At 41.8% G+C, this 21432-nt stretch overlaps 8 non-coding genes across 8 annotated transcripts; all 8 read left to right on the top strand.

The window, feature by feature from the left end:
* Nucleotides 1–1303: 1303 nt before the first annotated feature.
* Nucleotides 1304–1410, top strand: LOC126417628 (U6 spliceosomal RNA). The gene has a single exon (XR_007575710.1). It is a non-coding gene; the product is annotated as a U6 spliceosomal RNA (small nuclear RNA).
* A 2487-nt stretch (nt 1411–3897) lies between these two features.
* LOC126417555 (U6 spliceosomal RNA) lies at nt 3898–4004 on the top strand. The gene has a single exon (XR_007575647.1). It is a non-coding gene; the product is annotated as a U6 spliceosomal RNA (small nuclear RNA).
* Nucleotides 4005–6491: 2487 nt separating this feature from the next.
* LOC126417554 (U6 spliceosomal RNA) lies at nt 6492–6598 on the top strand. Its single transcript, XR_007575646.1, has one exon. It is a non-coding gene; the product is annotated as a U6 spliceosomal RNA (small nuclear RNA).
* Nucleotides 6599–9086: 2488 nt separating this feature from the next.
* Nucleotides 9087–9193, top strand: LOC126417650 (U6 spliceosomal RNA). Its single transcript, XR_007575730.1, has one exon. It is a non-coding gene; the product is annotated as a U6 spliceosomal RNA (small nuclear RNA).
* Nucleotides 9194–11680: 2487 nt separating this feature from the next.
* Nucleotides 11681–11787, top strand: LOC126417552 (U6 spliceosomal RNA). The gene has a single exon (XR_007575645.1). It is a non-coding gene; the product is annotated as a U6 spliceosomal RNA (small nuclear RNA).
* A 2487-nt stretch (nt 11788–14274) lies between these two features.
* On the top strand, nt 14275–14381 carry LOC126417551 (U6 spliceosomal RNA). Its single transcript, XR_007575644.1, has one exon. It is a non-coding gene; the product is annotated as a U6 spliceosomal RNA (small nuclear RNA).
* Nucleotides 14382–16868: 2487 nt separating this feature from the next.
* On the top strand, nt 16869–16975 carry LOC126417550 (U6 spliceosomal RNA). Its single transcript, XR_007575643.1, has one exon. It is a non-coding gene; the product is annotated as a U6 spliceosomal RNA (small nuclear RNA).
* A 2487-nt stretch (nt 16976–19462) lies between these two features.
* On the top strand, nt 19463–19569 carry LOC126417549 (U6 spliceosomal RNA). The gene has a single exon (XR_007575642.1). It is a non-coding gene; the product is annotated as a U6 spliceosomal RNA (small nuclear RNA).
* The last annotated feature ends 1863 nt before the right edge of the window (nt 19570–21432 follow it).

Here is a 21432-nt window from a genome sequence, read left to right as displayed (position 1 = left end):
AGTCGATGCTGTTCACAATTACAGCTGATGCACCTCTCATCCTGTGTCTAGCAGAAAGATTGGAAAAACCCTGCATGCAATATTCATCATGTCACATACACAGAAGCTCTAGCACATAAGCAGATACAGAGGCAGTCAAGACACAAAACACTAGCAAGCTTCAGGATTTTGGAATAGACAGCAGCATTACAAACCAGTTTGTGTCACATGACACCAGTAGCTACTCAGTTATTAACTGCTTTCAGATACTAAATCTATCACTCTTTGTTTTGCACTAGCAATTCTTCCTGTAATAACAACATTCACCAAACTGGATTACATCTGATTGACATTTCACAGGAACATAACTACAGCTACTAACACAATGCTAACCTGGTTTCTCTTACCACATGTCCCCTCAACATTTTAGGCTCATTCACACATCTCCATCACAGTGTTTCACTGTTGCCAAGTAGACCTGCCCTGTGTAAACTTGGATCAACACAAATATATCACCTGGTATTGTACTGAAAACGGAACTATGTCCATCATTCCTACTACTACCTCACACAACTCGCATTCACCCATCCATGCGCTAGTAGTGACCTACACTGCTGTGTTTCAAAGTGTGCAATATGAATGGTGTTTTTAATGGTTCGTGAGGCTACTGCGTCTCTTTTTGCAGTCACTATTGTCTTCTGGCGCCATTGGATGAATAGGAGTTACTCAATAATTTACATGGTCACACACTGTGTCTTCTTGTGCTGTACTTGATGTGTGAGTTAAAAGTTGCCTTGCACTCTGTCATTAAATCGATTAGTATCCTGAGAAAGTACCACTGAAAGAGTAATGCAATTTGTGTTAGCAGTGAAGACAGTTTCGCAAAAATATTCGCTTGTTTTGAGAATCTTCAAGACCTGCTACCAGCTCCAATCAGCGCCATTTATCCCACACATTAGAGAAGTGTGTTTCATAGGTATGCCTATAAGACACTAAACTCGGAATGTGAGAACATGGCGACAATACGTGCCATCACGTCTTGCTGCCGCCTAGCGGCAGCTGTGTGAACCTGCTGCTGCTGCTCTGGGTGGATGCTGCGAGAGCAAGCGACTCTACGATCTAAGTTTTACATCCAATACTGCCAAATAATACAGTTAACAGAGCTGCCACTTACTAAGAACGACACCTCGCAGTAATTAATTCACAGATTAGCACTCGGCAGGCCTTGTGTTCCTCGCCAGAGCTGCGTAAAGCTACGTCCAAGCCGAACCATATTTGACGCGACGCCATAACTATATATACAATTTCAGAGGGCTCCTCGAATGTACTCGCTTCGGCGGTACATATACTAAAATTGGAACGATACAGAGAAGATTAGCATGGCCCCTGCGCAAGGATGACACGGAAAATCGTGAAGCGTTCCACATTTTTTTCGCAATCTCACTCTCTCATGTCTCACATCAGCTGCTAATACCCTCAGCCACCTACACAAGTTTCGCTTCATATCTGCACCCACTTGTCACAAACTACGCTGTCCATTTACGCAGTTCTCCTCCACTCTCTTTCATTCACAACAGAACATGATAAAACTGGCAATAAACCTATCCCTTACATCACCAATGCACATCTAAAATGTCACTCTAATAACAACTCAGCAAGCACACCAAAACCACAACTACACTGACACAAGTACATGTCACTAGCACCCCTTTAGCTCATTCACAAACCTGACACAAATCACAGCCAGTCTAAGACTAAGCCTAGCACAGGCAAAAGCCTCTTCTCTTCCTCAGTATCACACTCTGCTGTCACAACATCTCTTCCTACTGTCTCAATCACGTCATTTCATAACACACACCTACTGCCACACACAACATTTGGAAACTTTACATCAACTTTACACAAGATAGCTGCATGTTCCAAATCTTTCTCACTCACATACTTTCACTCACACTACTGCTTAAATACACTCTAGCGCTCTAAAATTAGCTTGCATTACCTAATATTTATTTTTCCCTAACGCCTACAAAGCTTCTGGTGCCTGTATGCCACTATCACATACTGACTGCACACAGACCCACAACATTTAACTTTATTCATCTTCATGGCTGCAGCTGATGCCATAATTGTTTCAGCACCATAAATAAACATGTGAAGGAAGATGTCTCTTTAATCATTAAGTGTGCAAGCTACCCCTTTACAGGAAGTTCATTTAACATTATGTTTCAAGTAACTATCCTAGTGGCCTTGCTATCCAGCTGCAGCCTCATAATACAGACTGCAGGTGACACCTCATCAGATTCTTAACTGAAGCATATCTGCCTGTGTAATAAGCCACTGCCCTTCACCTAAAAACCAACTATTACAGCAAATCTGTGGTGCACAAGCATGTCATGTACAAATTTCACTGGTGTGACGCACAAAGTATTTTCCCACATGTCTGGCAATCTGCCACTACATATAGTTACCTAAATTAAATTCAAAAGTGTCAGCCAATGAATACCACAACACTGAAGTGTTTAGAAAGCAGACCAGTATGCTAGTATTAACATATAGTATTTAGATGTGAGGCTCTACTATTTTGACAGCACTTTGAATCCCATCAATGTCATACAAGTCGATGCTGTTCACAATTACAGCTGATGCACCTCTCATCCTGTGTCTAGCAGAAAGATTGGACAAACCCTGCATGCAATATTCATCATGTCACATACACAGAAGCTCTAGCACATAAGCAGATACAGAGGCAGTCAAGACACAAAACACTAGCAAGCTTCAGGATTTTGGAATAGACAGCAACATCACAAACCAGTTTGTGTCACATGACACCAGTAGCTACTCAGTTATTAACTGCTTTCAGATACTAAATCTATCACTCTTTGTTTTGCACTAGCAATTCTTCCTGTAATAACAACATTCACCAAACTGGATTACATCTGACTGACATTTCACAGGAACATAACTACAGCTACTAACACAATGCTAACCTGGTTTCTCTTACCACATGTCCCCTCAACATTTTAGGCTCATTCACACATCTCCATCACAGTGTTTCACTGTTGCCAAGTAGACCTGCCCTGTGTAAACTTGGATCAACACAAATATATCACCTGGTATTGTACTGAAAACGGAACTATGTCCATCATTCCTACTACTACCTCACACAACTCGCATTCACCCATCCATGCGCTAGTAGTGACCTACACTGCTGTGTTTCAAAGTGTGCAATATGAATGGTGTTTTTAATGGTTCGTGAGGCTACTGCGTCTCTTTTTGCAGTCACTATTGTCTTCTGGCGCCATTGGATGAATAGGAGTTACTAAATAATTTACATGGTCACACACTGTGTCTTCTTGTGCTGTACTTGATGTGTGAGTTAAAAGTTGCCTTGCACTCTGTCATTAAATCGATTAGTATCCTGAGAAAGTACCACTGAAAGAGTAATGCAATTTGTGTTAGCAGTGAAGACAGTTTCGCAAAAATATTCGCTTGTTTTGAGAATCTTCAAGACCTGCTACCAGCTCCAATCAGCGCCATTTATCCCACACATTAGAGAAGTGTGTTTCATAGGTATGCCTATAAGACACTAAACTCGGAATGTGAGAACATGGCGACAATACGTGCCATCACGTCTTGCTGCCGCCTAGCGGCAGCTGTGTGAACCTGCTGCTGCTGCTCTGGGTGGATGCTGCGAGAGCAAGCGACTCTACGATCTAAGTTTTACATCCAATACTGCCAAATAATACAGTTAACAGAGCTGCCACTTACTAAGAACGACACCTCGCAGTAATTAATTCACAGATTAGCACTCGGCAGGCCTTGTGTTCCTCGCCAGAGCTGCGTAAAGCTACGTCCAAGCCGAACCATATTTGACGCGACGCCATAACTATATATACAATTTCAGAGGGCTCCTCGAATGTACTCGCTTCGGCGGTACATATACTAAAATTGGAACGATACAGAGAAGATTAGCATGGCCCCTGCGCAAGGATGACACGCAAAATCGTGAAGCGTTCCACATTTTTTTCGCAATCTCACTCTCTCATGTCTCACATCAGCTGCTAATACCCTCAGCCACCTACACAAGTTTCGCTTCATATCTGCACCCACTTGTCACAAACTACGCTGTCCATTTACGCAGTTCTCCTCCACTCTCTTTCATTCACAACAGAACATGATAAAACTGGCAATAAACCTATCCCTTACATCACCAATGCACATCTAAAATGTCACTCTAATAACAACTCAGCAAGCACACCAAAACCACAACTACACTGACACAAGTACATGTCACTAGCACCCCTTTAGCTCATTCACAAACCTGACACAAATCACAGCCAGTCTAAGACTAAGCCTAGCACAGGCAAAAGCCTCTTCTCTTCCTCAGTATCACACTCTGCTGTCACAACATCTCTTCCTACTGTCTCAATCACGTCATTTCATAACACACACCTACTGCCACACACAACATTTGGAAACCTTACATCAACTTTACACAAGATAGCTGCATGTTCCAAATCTTTCTCACTCACATACTTTCACTCACACTACTGCTTAAATACACTCTAGCGCTCTAAAATTAGCTTGCATTACCTAATATTTATTTTTCCCTAACGCCTACAAAGCTTCTGGTGCCTGTATGCCACTATCACATACTGACTGCACACAGACCCACAACATTTAACTTTATTCATCTTCATGGCTGCAGCTGATGCCATAATTGTTTCAGCACCATAAATAAACATGTGAAGGAAGATGTCTCTTTAATCATTAAGTGTGCAAGCTACCCCTTTACAGGAAGTTCATTTAACATTATGTTTCAAGTAACTTTCCTAGTGGCCTTGCTATCCAGCTGCAGCCTCATAATACAGACTGCAGGTGACACCTCATCAGATTCTTAACTGAAGCATATCTGCCTGTGTAATAAGCCACTGCCCTTCACCTAAAAACCAACTATTACAGCAAATCTGTGGTGCACAAGCATGTCATGTACAAATTTCACTGGTGTGACGCACAAAGTATTTTCCCACATGTCTGGCAATCTGCCACTACATATAGTTACCTAAATTAAATTCAAAAGTGTCAGCCAATGAATACCACAACACTGAAGTGTTTAGAAAGCAGACCAGTATGCTAGTATTAACATATAGTATTTAGATGTGAGGCTCTACTATTTTGACAGCACTTTGAATCCCATCAATGTCATACAAGTCGATGCTGTTCACAATTACAGCTGATGCACCTCTCATCCTGTGTCTAGCAGAAAGATTGGACAAACCCTGCATGCAATATTCATCATGTCACATACACAGAAGCTCTAGTACATAAGCAGATACAGAGGCAGTCAAGACACAAAACACTAGCAAGCTTCAGGATTTTGGAATAGACAGCAACATCACAAACCAGTTTGTGTCACATGACACCAGTAGCTACTCAGTTATTAACTGCTTTCAGATACTAAATCTATCACTCTTTGTTTTGCACTAGCAATTCTTCCTGTAATAACAACATTCACCAAACTGGATTACATCTGACTGACATTTCACAGGAACATAACTACAGCTACTAACACAATGCTAACCTGGTTTCTCTTACCACATGTCCCCTCAACATTTTAGGCTCATTCACACATCTCCATCACAGTGTTTCACTGTTGCCAAGTAGACCTGCCCTGTGTAAACTTGGATCAACACAAATATATCACCTGGTATTGTACTGAAAACGGAACTATGTCCATCATTCCTACTACTACCTCACACAACTCGCATTCACCCATCCATGCGCTAGTAGTGACCTACACTGCTGTGTTTCAAAGTGTGCAATATGAATGGTGTTTTTAATGGTTCGTGAGGCTACTGCGTCTCTTTTTGCAGTCACTATTGTCTTCTGGCGCCATTGGATGAATAGGAGTTACTAAATAATTTACATGGTCACACACTGTGTCTTCTTGTGCTGTACTTGATGTGTGAGTTAAAAGTTGCCTTGCACTCTGTCATTAAATCGATTAGTATCCTGAGAAAGTACCACTGAAAGAGAAATGCAATTTGTGTTAGCAGTGAAGACAGTTTCGCAAAAATATTCGCTTGTTTTGAGAATCTTCAAGACCTGCTACCAGCTCCAATCAGCGCCATTTATCCCACACATTAGAGAAGTGTGTTTCATAGGTATGCCTATAAGACACTAAACTCGGAATGTGAGAACATGGCGACAATACGTGCCATCACGTCTTGCTGCCGCCTAGCGGCAGCTGTGTGAACCTGCTGCTGCTGCTCTGGGTGGATGCTGCGAGAGCAAGCGACTCTACGATCTAAGTTTTACATCCAATACTGCCAAATAATACAGTTAACAGAGCTGCCACTTACTAAGAACGACACCTCGCAGTAATTAATTCACAGATTAGCACTCGGCAGGCCTTGTGTTCCTCGCCAGAGCTGCGTAAAGCTACGTCCAAGCCGAACCATATTTGACGCGACGCCATAACTATATATACAATTTCAGAGGGCTCCTCGAATGTACTCGCTTCGGCGGTACATATACTAAAATTGGAACGATACAGAGAAGATTAGCATGGCCCCTGCGCAAGGATGACACGCAAAATCGTGAAGCGTTCCACATTTTTTTCGCAATCTCACTCTCTCATGTCTCACATCAGCTGCTAATACCCTCAGCCACCTACACAAGTTTCGCTTCATATCTGCACCCACTTGTCACAAACTACGCTGTCCATTTACGCAGTTCTCCTCCACTCTCTTTCATTCACAACAGAACATGATAAAACTGGCGATAAACCTATCCCTTACATCACCAATGCACATCTAAAAATGTCACTCTAATAACAACTCAGCAAGCACACCAAAACCACAACTACACTGACACAAGTACATGTCACTAGCACCCCTTTAGCTCATTCACAAACCTGACACAAATCACAGCCAGTCTAAGACTAAGCCTAGCACAGGCAAAAGCCTCTTCTCTTCCTCAGTATCACACTCTGCTGTCACAACATCTCTTCCTACTGTCTCAATCACGTCATTTCATAACACACACCTACTGCCACACACAACATTTGGAAACCTTACATCAACTTTACACAAGATAGCTGCATGTTCCAAATCTTTCTCATTTACATACTTTCACTCACACTACTGCTTAAATACACTCTAGCGCTCTAAAATTAGCTTGCATTACCTAATATTTATTTTTCCCTAACGCCTACAAAGCTTCTGGTGCCTGTATGCCACTATCACATACTGACTGCACACAGACCCACAACATTTAACTTTATTCATCTTCATGGCTGCAGCTGATGCCATAATTGTTTCAGCACCATAAATAAACATGTGAAGGAAGATGTCTCTTTAATCATTAAGTGTGCAAGCTACCCCTTTACAGGAAGTTCATTTAACATTATGTTTCAAGTAACTTTCCTAGTGGCCTTGCTATCCAGCTGCAGCCTCATAATACAGACTGCAGGTGACACCTCATCAGATTCTTAACTGAAGCATATCTGCCTGTGTAATAAGCCACTGCCCTTCACCTAAAAACCAACTATTACAGCAAATCTGTGGTGCACAAGCATGTCATGTACAAATTTCACTGGTGTGACGCACAAAGTATTTTCCCACATGTCTGGCAATCTGCCACTACATATAGTTACCTAAATTAAATTCAAAAGTGTCAGCCAATGAATACCACAACACTGAAGTGTTTAGAAAGCAGACCAGTATGCTAGTATTAACATATAGTATTTAGATGTGAGGCTCTACTATTTTGACAGCACTTTGAATCCCATCAATGTCATACAAGTCGATGCTGTTCACAATTACAGCTGATGCACCTCTCATCCTGTGTCTAGCAGAAAGATTGGACAAACCCTGCATGCAATATTCATCATGTCACATACACAGAAGCTCTAGTACATAAGCAGATACAGAGGCAGTCAAGACACAAAACACTAGCAAGCTTCAGGATTTTGGAATAGACAGCAACATCACAAACCAGTTTGTGTCACATGACACCAGTAGCTACTCAGTTATTAACTGCTTTCAGATACTAAATCTATCACTCTTTGTTTTGCACTAGCAATTCTTCCTGTAATAACAACATTCACCAAACTGGATTACATCTGACTGACATTTCACAGGAACATAACTACAGCTACTAACACAATGCTAACCTGGTTTCTCTTACCACATGTCCCCTCAACATTTTAGGCTCATTCACACATCTCCATCACAGTGTTTCACTGTTGCCAAGTAGACCTGCCCTGTGTAAACTTGGATCAACACAAATATATCACCTGGTATTGTACTGAAAACGGAACTATGTCCATCATTCCTACTACTACCTCACACAACTCGCATTCACCCATCCATGCGCTAGTAGTGACCTACACTGCTGTGTTTCAAAGTGTGCAATATGAATGGTGTTTTTAATGGTTCGTGAGGCTACTGCGTCTCTTTTTGCAGTCACTATTGTCTTCTGGCGCCATTGGATGAATAGGAGTTACTAAATAATTTACATGGTCACACACTGTGTCTTCTTGTGCTGTACTTGATGTGTGAGTTAAAAGTTGCCTTGCACTCTGTCATTAAATCGATTAGTATCCTGAGAAAGTACCACTGAAAGAGTAATGCAATTTGTGTTAGCAGTGAAGACAGTTTCGCAAAAATATTCGCTTGTTTTGAGAATCTTCAAGACCTGCTACCAGCTCCAATCAGCGCCATTTATCCCACACATTAGAGAAGTGTGTTTCATAGGTATGCCTATAAGACACTAAACTCGGAATGTGAGAACATGGCGACAATACGTGCCATCACGTCTTGCTGCCGCCTAGCGGCAGCTGTGTGAACCTGCTGCTGCTGCTCTGGGTGGATGCTGCGAGAGCAAGCGACTCTACGATCTAAGTTTTACATCCAATACTGCCAAATAATACAGTTAACAGAGCTGCCACTTACTAAGAACGACACCTCGCAGTAATTAATTCACAGATTAGCACTCGGCAGGCCTTGTGTTCCTCGCCAGAGCTGCGTAAAGCTACGTCCAAGCCGAACCATATTTGACGCGACGCCATAACTATATATACAATTTCAGAGGGCTCCTCGAATGTACTCGCTTCGGCGGTACATATACTAAAATTGGAACGATACAGAGAAGATTAGCATATCCCCTGCGCAAGGATGACACGCAAAATCGTGAAGCGTTCCACATTTTTTTCGCAATCTCACTCTCTCATGTCTCACATCAGCTGCTAATACCCTCAGCCACCTACACAAGTTTCGCTTCATATCTGCACCCACTTGTCACAAACTACGCTGTCCATTTACGCAGTTCTCCTCCACTCTCTTTCATTCACAACAGAACATGATAAAACTGGCAATAAACCTATCCCTTACATCACCAATGCACATCTAAAATGTCACTCTAATAACAACTCAGCAAGCACACCAAAACCACAACTACACTGACACAAGTACATGTCACTAGCACCCCTTTAGCTCATTCACAAACCTGACACAAATCACAGCCAGTCTAAGACTAAGCCTAGCACAGGCAAAAGCCTCTTCTCTTCCTCAGTATCACACTCTGCTGTCACAACATCTCTTCCTACTGTCTCAATCACGTCATTTCATAACACACACCTACTGCCACACACAACATTTGGAAACCTTACATCAACTTTACACAAGATAGCTGCATGTTCCAAATCTTTCTCACTCACATACTTTCACTCACACTACTGCTTAAATACACTCTAGCGCTCTAAAATTAGCTTGCATTACCTAATATTTATTTTTCCCTAACGCCTACAAAGCTTCTGGTGCCTGTATGCCACTATCACATACTGACTGCACACAGACCCACAACATTTAACTTTATTCATCTTCATGGCTGCAGCTGATGCCATAATTGTTTCAGCACCATAAATAAACATGTGAAGGAAGATGTCTCTTTAATCATTAAGTGTGCAAGCTACCCCTTTACAGGAAGTTCATTTAACATTGTGTTTCAAGTAACTTTCCTAGTGGCCTTGCTATCCAGCTGCAGCCTCATAATACAGACTGCAGGTGACACCTCATCAGATTCTTAACTGAAGCATATCTGCCTGTGTAATAAGCCACTGCCCTTCACCTAAAAACCAACTATTACAGCAAATCTGTGGTGCACAAGCATGTCATGTACAAATTTCACTGGTGTGACGCACAAAGTATTTTCCCACATGTCTGGCAATCTGCCACTACATATAGTTACCTAAATTAAATTCAAAAGTGTCAGCCAATGAATACCACAACACTGAAGTGTTTAGAAAGCAGACCAGTATGCTAGTATTAACATATAGTATTTAGATGTGAGGCTCTACTATTTTGACAGCACTTTGAATCCCATCAATGTCATACAAGTCGATGCTGTTCACAATTACAGCTGATGCACCTCTCATCCTGTGTCTAGCAGAAAGATTGGACAAACCCTGCATGCAATATTCATCATGTCACATACACAGAAGCTCTAGTACATAAGCAGATACAGAGGCAGTCAAGACACAAAACACTAGCAAGCTTCAGGATTTTGGAATAGACAGCAACATCACAAACCAGATTGTGTCACATGACACCAGTAGCTACTCAGTTATTAACTGCTTTCAGATACTAAATCTATCACTCTTTGTTTTGCACTAGCAATTCTTCCTGTAATAACAACATTCACCAAACTGGATTACATCTGTCTGACATTTCACAGGAACATAACTACAGCTACTAACACAATGCTAACCTGGTTTCTCTTACCACATGTCCCCTCAACATTTTAGGCTCATTCACACATCTCCATCACAGTGTTTCACTGTTGCCAAGTAGACCTGCCCTGTGTAAACTTGGATCAACACAAATATATCACCTGGTATTGTACTGAAAACGGAACTATGTCCATCATTCCTACTACTACCTCACACAACTCGCATTCACCCATCCATGCGCTAGTAGTGACCTACACTGCTGTGTTTCAAAGTGTGCAATATGAATGGTGTTTTTAATGGTTCGTGAGGCTACTGTGTCACTTTTTGCAGTCACTATTGTCTTCTGGCGCCATTGGATGAATAGGAGTTACTAAATAATTTACATGGTCACACACTGTGTCTTCTTGTGCTGTACTTGATGTGTGAGTTAAAAGTTGCCTTGCACTCTGTCATTAAATCGATTAGTATCCTGAGAAAGTACCACTGAAAGAGTAATGCAATTTGTGTTAGCAGTGAAGACAGTTTCGCAAAAATATTCGCTTGTTTTGAGAATCTTCAAGACCTGCTACCAGCTCCAATCAGCGCCATTTATCCCACACATTAGAGAAGTGTGTTTCATAGGTATGCCTATAAGACACTAAACTCGGAATGTGAGAACATGGCGACAATACGTGCCATCACGTCTTGCTGCCGCCTAGCGGCAGCTGTGTGAACCTGCTGCTGCTGCTCTGGGTGGATGCTGCGAGAGCAAGCGACTCTACGATCTAAGTTTTACATCCAATACTGCCAAATAATACAGTTAACAGAGCTGCCACTTACTAAGAACGACACCTCGCAGTAATTAATTCACAGATTAGCACTCGGCAGGCCTTGTGTTCCTCGCCAGAGCTGCGTAAAGCTACGTCCAAGCCGAACCATATTTGACGCGACGCCATAACTATATATACAATTTCAGAGGGCTCCTCGAATGTACTCGCTTCGGCGGTACATATACTAAAATTGGAACGATACAGAGAAGATTAGCATGGCCCCTGCGCAAGGATGACACGCAAAATCGTGAAGCGTTCCACATTTTTTTCGCAATCTCACTCTCTCATGTCTCACATCAGCTGCTAATACCCTCAGCCACCTACACAAGTTTCGCTTCATATCTGCACCCACTTGTCACAAACTACGCTGTCCATTTACGCAGTTCTCCTCCACTCTCTTTCATTCACAACAGAACATGATAAAACTGGCAATAAACCTATCCCTTACATCACCAATGCACATCTAAAATGTCACTCTAATAACAACTCAGCAAGCACACCAAAACCACAACTACACTGACACAAGTACATGTCACTAGCACCCCTTTAGCTCATTCACAAACCTGACACAAATCACAGCCAGTCTAAGACTAAGCCTAGCACAGGCAAAAGCCTCTTCTCTTCCTCAGTATCACACTCTGCTGTCACAACATCTCTTCCTACTGTCTCAATCACGTCATTTCATAACACACACCTACTGCCACACACAACATTTGGAAACCTTACATCAACTTTACACAAGATAGCTGCATGTTCCAAATCTTTCTCACTCACATACTTTCACTCACACTACTGCTTAAATACACTCTAGCGCTCTAAAATTAGCTTGCATTACCTAATATTTATTTTTCCCTAACGCCTACAAAGCTTCTGGTGCCTGTATGCCACTATCACATACTGACTGCACACAGACCCACAACATTTAACTTTATTCATCTTCATGGCTGCAGCTGATGCCATAATTGTTTCAGCACCATAAATAAACATGTGAAGGAAGATGTCTCTTTAATCATTAAGTGTGCAAGCTACCCCTTTACAGGAAGTTCATTTAACATTATGTTTCAAGTAACTTTCCTAGTGGCCTTGCTATCCAGCTGCAGCCTCATAATACAGACTGCAGGTGACACCTCATCAGATTCTTAACTGAAGCATATCTGCCTGTGTAATAAGCCACTGCCCTTCACCTAAAAACCAACTATTACAGCAAATCTGTGGTGCACAAGCATGTCATGTACAAATTTCACTGGTGTGACGCACAAAGTATTTTCCCACATGTCTGGCAATCTGCCACTACATATAGTTACCTAAATTAAATTCAAAAGTGTCAGCCAATGAATACCACAACACTGAAGTGTTTAGAAAGCAGACCAGTATGCTAGTATTAACATATAGTATTTAGATGTGAGGCTCTACTATTTTGACAGCACTTTGAATCCCATCAATGTCATACAAGTCGATGCTGTTCACAATTACAGCTGATGCACCTCTCATCCTGTGTCTAGCAGAAAGATTGGACAAACCCTGCATGCAATATTCATCATGTCACATACACAGAAGCTCTAGTACATAAGCAGATACAGAGGCAGTCAAGACACAATACACTAGCAAGCTTCAGGATTTTGGAATAGACAGCAACATCACAAACCAGTTTGTGTCACATGACACCAGTAGCTACTCAGTTATTAACTGCTTTCAGATACTAAATCTATCACTCTTTGTTTTGCACTAGCAATTCTTCCTGTAATAACAACATTCACCAAACTGGATTACATCTGATTGACATTTCACAGGAACATAACTACAGCTACTAACACAATGCTAACCTGGTTTCTCTTACCACATGTCCCCTCAACATTTTAGGCTCATTCACACATCTCCATCACAGTGTTTCACTGTTGCCAAGTAGACCTGCCCTGTGTAAACTTGGATCAACACAAATATATCACCTGGTATTGTACTGAAAACGGAACTATGTCCATCATTCCTACTACTACCTCACACAACTCGCATTCACCCATCCATGCGCTAGTAGTGACCTACACTGCTGTGTTTCAAAGTGTGCAATATGAATGGTGTTTTTAATGGTTCGTGAGGCTACTGCGTCTCTTTTTGCAGTCACTATTGTCTTCTGGCGCCATTGGATGAATAGGAGTTACTAAATAATTTACATGGTCACACACTGTGTCTTCTTGTGCTGTACTTGATGTGTGAGTTAAAAGTTGCCTTGCACTCTGTCATTAAATCGATTAGTATCCTGAGAAAGTACCACTGAAAGAGTAATGCAATTTGTGTTAGCAGTGAAGACAGTTTCGCAAAAATATTCGCTTGTTTTGAGAATCTTCAAGACCTGCTACCAGCTCCAATCAGCGCCATTTATCCCACACATTAGAGAAGTGTGTTTCATAGGTATGCCTATAAGACACTAAACTCGGAATGTGAGAACATGGCGACAATACGTGCCATCACGTCTTGCTGCCGCCTAGCGGCAGCTGTGTGAACCTGCTGCTGCTGCTCTGGGTGGATGCTGCGAGAGCAAGCGACTCTACGATCTAAGTTTTACATCCAATACTGCCAAATAATACAGTTAACAGAGCTGCCACTTACTAAGAACGACACCTCGCAGTAATTAATTCACAGATTAGCACTCGGCAGGCCTTGTGTTCCTCGCCAGAGCTGCGTAAAGCTACGTCCAAGCCGAACCATATTTGACGCGACGCCATAACTATATATACAATTTCAGAGGGCTCCTCGAATGTACTCGCTTCGGCGGTACATATACTAAAATTGGAACGATACAGAGAAGATTAGCATGGCCCCTGCGCAAGGATGACACGCAAAATCGTGAAGCGTTCCACATTTTTTTCGCAATCTCACTCTCTCATGTCTCACATCAGCTGCTAATACCCTCAGCCACCTACACAAGTTTCGCTTCATATCTGCACCCACTTGTCACAAACTACGCTGTCCATTTACGCAGTTCTCCTCCACTCTCTTTCATTCACAACAGAACATGATAAAACTGGCAATAAACCTATCCCTTACATCACCAATGCACATCTAAAATGTCACTCTAATAACAACTCAGCAAGCACACCAAAACCACAACTACACTGACACAAGTACATGTCACTAGCACCCCTTTAGCTCATTCACAAACCTGACACAAATCACAGCCAGTCTAAGACTAAGCCTAGCACAGGCAAAAGCCTCTTCTCTTCCTCAGTATCACACTCTGCTGTCACAACATCTCTTCCTACTGTCTCAATCACGTCATTTCATAACACACACCTACTGCCACACACAACATTTGGAAACCTTACATCAACTTTACACAAGATAGCTGCATGTTCCAAATCTTTCTCACTCACATACTTTCACTCACACTACTGCTTAAATACACTCTAGCGCTCTAAAATTAGCTTGCATTACCTAATATTTATTTTTCCCTAACGCCTACAAAGCTTCTGGTGCCTGTATGCCACTATCACATACTGACTGCACACAGACCCACAACATTTAACTTTATTCATCTTCATGGCTGCAGCTGATGCCATAATTGTTTCAGCACCATAAATAAACATGTGAAGGAAGATGTCTCTTTAATCATTAAGTGTGCAAGCTACCCCTTTACAGGAAGTTCATTTAACATTATGTTTCAAGTAACTTTCCTAGTGGCCTTGCTATCCAGCTGCAGCCTCATAATACAGACTGCAGGTGACACCTCATCAGATTCTTAACTGAAGCATATCTGCCTGTGTAATAAGCCACTGCCCTTCACCTAAAAACCAACTATTACAGCAAATCTGTGGTGCACAAGCATGTCATGTACAAATTTCACTGGTGTGACGCACAAAGTATTTTCCCACATGTCTGGCAATCTGCCACTACATATAGTTACCTAAATTAAATTCAAAAGTGTCAGCCAATGAATACCACAACACTGAAGTGTTTAGAAAGCAGACCAGTATGCTAGTATTAACATATAGTATTTAGATGTGAGGCTCTACTATTTTGACAGCACTTTGAATCCCATCAATGTCATACAAGTCGATGCTGTTCACAATTACAGCTGATGCACCTCTCATCCTGTGTCTAGCAGAAAGATTGGACAAACCCTGCATGCAATATTCATCATGTCACATACACAGAAGCTCTAGTACATAAGCAGATACAGAGGCAGTCAAGACACAAAACACTAGCAAGCTTCAGGATTTTGGAATAGACAGCAACATCACAAACCAGTTTGTGTCACATGACACCAGTAGCTACTCAGTTATTAACTGCTTTCAGATACTAAATCTATCACTCTTTGTTTTGCACTAGCAATTCTTCCTGTAATAACAACATTCACCAAACTGGATTACATCTGATTGACATTTCACAGGAACATAACTACAGCTACTAACACAATGCTAACCTGGTTTCTCTTACCACATGTCCCCTCAACATTTTAGGCTCATTCACACATCTCCATCACAGTGTTTCACTGTTGCCAAGTAGACCTGCCCTGTGTAAACTTGGATCAACACAAATATATCACCTGGTATTGTACTGAAAACGGAACTATGTCCATCATTCCTACTACTACCTCACACAACTCGCATTCACCCATCCATGCGCTAGTAGTGACCTACACTGCTGTGTTTCAAAGTGTGCAATATGAATGGTGTTTTTAATGGTTCGTGAGGCTACTGCGTCTCTTTTTGCAGTCACTATTGTCTTCTGGCGCCATTGGATGAATAGGAGTTACTAAATAATTTACATGGTCACACACTGTGTCTTCTTGTGCTGTACTTGATGTGTGAGTTAAAAGTTGCCTTGCACTCTGTCATTAAATCGATTAGTATCCTGAGAAAGTACCACTGAAAGAGTAATGCAATTTGTGTTAGCAGTGAAGACAGTTTCGCAAAAATATTCGCTTGTTTTGAGAATCTTCAAGACCTGCTACCAGCTCCAATCAGCGCCATTTATCCCACACATTAGAGAAGTGTGTTTCATAGGTATGCCTATAAGACACTAAACTCGGAATGTGAGAACATGGCGACAATACGTGCCATCACGTCTTGCTGCCGCCTAGCGGCAGCTGTGTGAACCTGCTGCTGCTGCTCTGGGTGGATGCTGCGAGAGCAAGCGACTCTACGATCTAAGTTTTACATCCAATACTGCCAAATACTACAGTTAACAGAGCTGCCACTTACTAAGAACGACACCTCGCAGTAATTAATTCACAGATTAGCACTCGGCAGGCCTTGTGTTCCTCGCCAGAGCTGCGTAAAGCTACGTCCAAGCCGAACCATATTTGACGCGACGCCATAACTATATATACAATTTCAGACGGCTCCTCGAATGTACTCGCTTCGGCGGTACATATACTAAAATTGGAACGATACAGAGAAGATTAGCATGGCCCCTGCGCAAGGATGACACGCAAAATCGTGAAGCGTTCCACATTTTTTTCGCAATCTCACTCTCTCATGTCTCACATCAGCTGCTAATACCCTCAGCCACCTACACAAGTTTCGCTTCATATCTGCACCCACTTGTCACAAACTATGCTGTCCATTTACGCAGTTCTCCTCCACTCTCTTTCATTCACAACAGAACATGATAAAACTGGCAATAAACCTATCCCTTACATCACCAATGCACATCTAAAATGTCACTCTAATAACAACTCAGAAAGCACACCAAAACCACAACTACACTGACACAAGTACATGTCACTAGCACCCCTTTAGCTCATTCACAAACCTGACACAAATCACAGCCAGTCTAAGACTAAGCCTAGCACAGGCAAAAGCCTCTTCTCTTCCTCAGTATCACACTCTGCTGTCACAACATCTCTTCCTACTGTCTCAATCACGTCATTTCATAACACACACCTACTGCCACACACAACATTTGGAAACCTTACATCAACTTTACACAAGATAGCTGCATGTTCCAAATCTGTCTCACTCACATACTTTCACTCACACTACTGCTTAAATACACTCTAGCGCTCTAAAATTAGCTTGCATTACCTAATATTTATTTTTCCCTAACGCCTACAAAGCTTCTGGTGCCTGTATGCCACTATCACATACTGACTGCACACAGACCCACAACATTTAACTTTATTCATCTTCATGGCTGCAGCTGATGCCATAATTGTTTCAGCACCGTAAATAAACATGTGAAGGAAGATGTCTCTTTAATCATTAAGTGTGCAAGCTACCCCTTTACAGGAAGTTCATTTAACATTATGTTTCAAGTAACTTTCCTAGTGGCCTTGCTATCCAGCTGCAGCCTCATAATACAGACTGCAGGTGACACCTCATCAGATTCTTAACTGAAGCATATCTGCCTGTGTAATAAGCCACTGCCCTTCACCTAAAAACCAACTATTACAGCAAATCTGTGGTGCACAAGCATGTCATGTACAAATTTCACTGGTGTGACGCACAAAGTATTTTCCCACATGTCTGGCAATCTGCCACTACATATAGTTACCTAAATTAAATTCAAAAGTGTCAGCCAATGAATACCACAACACTGAAGTGTTTAGAAAGCAGACCAGTATGCTAGTATTAACATATAGTATTTAGATGTGAGGCTCTACTATTTTGACAGCACTTTGAATCCCATCAATGTCATACAAGTCGATGCTGTTCACAATTACAGCTGATGCACCTCTCATCCTGTGTCTAGCAGAAAGATTGGACAAACCCTGCATGCAATATTCATCATGTCACATACACAGAAGCTCTAGTACATAAGCAGATACAGAGGCAGTCAAGACACAAAACACTAGCAAGCTTCAGGATTTTGGAATAGACAGCAACATCACAAACCAGTTTGTGTCACATGACACCAGTAGCTACTCAGTTATTAACTGCTTTCAGATACTAAATCTATCACTCTTTGTTTTGCACTAGCAATTCTTCCTGTAATAACAACATTCACCAAACTGGATTACATCTGATTGACATTTCACAGGAACATAACTACAGCTACTAACACAATGCTAACCTGGTTTCTCTTACCACATGTCCCCTCAACATTTTAGGCTCATTCACACATCTCCATCACAGTGTTTCACTGTTGCCAAGTAGACCTGCCCTGTGTAAACTTGGATCAACACAAATATATCACCTGGTATTGTACTGAAAACGGAACTATGTCCATCATTCCTACTACTACCTCACACAACTCGCATTCACCCATCCATGCGCTAGTAGTGACCTACACTGCTGTGTTTCAAAGTGTGCAATATGAATGGTGTTTTTAATGGTTCGTGAGGCTACTGCGTCTCTTTTTGCAGTCACTATTGTCTTCTGGCGCCATTGGATGAATAGGAGTTACTAAATAATTTACATGGTCACACACTGTGTCTTCTTGTGCTGTACTTGATGTGTGAGTTAAAAGTTGCCTTGCACTCTGTCATTAAATCGATTAGTATCCTGAGAAAGTACCACTGAAAGAGTAATGCAATTTGTGTTAGCAGTGAAGACAGTTTCGCAAAAATATTCGCTTGTTTTGAGAATCTTCAAGACCTGCTACCAGCTCCAATCAGCGCCATTTATCCCACACATTAGAGAAGTGTGTTTCACAGGTATGCCTATAAGACACTAAACTCGGAATGTGAGAACATGGCGACAATACGTGCCATCACGTCTTGCTGCCGCCTAGCGGCAGCTGTGTGAACCTGCTGCTGCTGCTCTGGGTGGATGCTGCGAGAGCAAGCGACTCTACGATCTAAGTTTTACATCCAATACTGCCAAATAATACAGTTAACAGAGCTGCCACTTACTAAGAACGACACCTCGCAGTAATTAATTCACAGATTAGCACTCGGCAGGCCTTGTGTTCCTCGCCAGAGCTGCGTAAAGCTACGTCCAAGCCGAACCATATTTGACGCGACGCCATAACTATATATACAATTTCAGACGGCTCCTCGAATGTACTCGCTTCGGCGGTACATATACTAAAATTGGAACGATACAGAGAAGATTAGCATGGCCCCTGCGCAAGGATGACACGCAAAATCGTGAAGCGTTCCACATTTTTTTCGCAATCTCACTCTCTCATGTCTCACATCAGCTGCTAATACCCTCAGCCACCTACACAAGTTTCGCTTCATATCTGCACCCACTTGTCACAAACTATGCTGTCCATTTACGCAGTTCTCCTCCACTCTCTTTCATTCACAACAGAACATGATAAAACTGGCAATAAACCTATCCCTTACATCACCAATGCACATCTAAAATGTCACTCTAATAACAACTCAGAAAGCACACCAAAACCACAACTACACTGACACAAGTACATGTCACTAGCACCCCTTTAGCTCATTCACAAACCTGACACAAATCACAGCCAGTCTAAGACTAAGCCTAGCACAGGCAAAAGCCTCTTCTCTTCCTCAGTATCACACTCTGCTGTCACAACATCTCTTCCTACTGTCTCAATCACGTCATTTCATAACACACACCTACTGCCACACACAACATTTGGAAACCTTACATCAACTTTACACAAGATAGCTGCATGTTCCAAATCTGTCTCACTCACATACTTTCACTCACACTACTGCTTAAATACACTCTAGCGCTCTAAAATTAGCTTGCATTACCTAATATTTATTTTTCCCTAACGCCTACAAAGCTTCTGGTGCCTGTATGCCACTATCACATACTGACTGCACACAGACCCACAACATTTAACTTTATTCATCTTCATGGCTGCAGCTGATGCCATAATTGTTTCAGCACCGTAAATAAACATGTGAAGGAAGATGTCTCTTTAATCATTAAGTGTGCAAGCTACCCCTTTACAGGAAGTTCATTTAACATTATGTTTCAAGTAACTTTCCTAGTGGCCTTGCTATCCAGCTGCAGCCTCATAATACAGACTGCAGGTGACACCTCATCAGATTCTTAACTGAAGCATATCTGCCTGTGTAATAAGCCACTGCCCTTCACCTAAAAACCAACTATTACAGCAAATCTGTGGTGCACAAGCATGTCATGTACAAATTTCACTGGTGTGACGCACAAAGTATTTTCCCACATGTCTGGCAATCTGCCACTACATATAGTTACCTAAATTAAATTCAAAAGTGTCAGCCAATGAATACCACAACACTGAAGTGTTTAGAAAGCAGACCAGTATGCTAGTATTAACATATAGTATTTAGATGTGAGGCTCTACTATTTTGACAGCACTTTGAATCCCATCAATGTCATACAAGTCGATGCTGTTCACAATTACAGCTGATGCACCTCTCATCCTGTGTCTAGCAGAAAGATTGGACAAACCCTGCATGCAATATTCATCATGTCACATACACAGAAGCTCTAGTACATAAGCAGATACAGAGGCAGTCAAGACACAAAACACTAGCAAGCTTCAGGATTTTGGAATAGACAGCAACATCACAAACCAGTTTGTGTCACATGACACCAGTAGCTACTCAGTTATTAACTGCTTTCAGATACTAAATCTATCACTCTTTGTTTTGCACTAGCAATTCTTCCTGTAATAACAACATTCACCAAACTGGATTACATCTGATTGACATTTCACAGGAACATAACTACAGCTACTAACACAATGCTAACCTGGTTTCTCTTACCACATGTCCCCTCAACATTTTAGGCTCATTCACACATCTCCATCACAGTGTTTCACTGTTGCCAAGTAGACCTGCCCTGTGTAAACTTGGATCAACACAAATATATCACCTGGTATTGTACTGAAAACGGAACTATGTCCATCATTCCTACTACTACCTCACACAACTCGCATTCACCCATCCATGCGCTAGTAGTGACCTACACTGCTGTGTTTCAAAGTGTGCAATATGAATGGTGTTTTTAATGGTTCGTGAGGCTACTGCGTCTCTTTTTGCAGTCACTATTGTCTTCT

This window comes from Schistocerca serialis, chromosome 8 (genome assembly GCF_023864345.2).
Source record: "Schistocerca serialis cubense isolate TAMUIC-IGC-003099 chromosome 8, iqSchSeri2.2, whole genome shotgun sequence".
Taxonomy (NCBI): Eukaryota; Metazoa; Arthropoda; class Insecta; order Orthoptera; family Acrididae; genus Schistocerca; species Schistocerca serialis.
The sequence above is the reverse complement of the archived record's forward strand: the minus strand, read 5'-3'. Positions and strand labels throughout refer to the sequence as shown.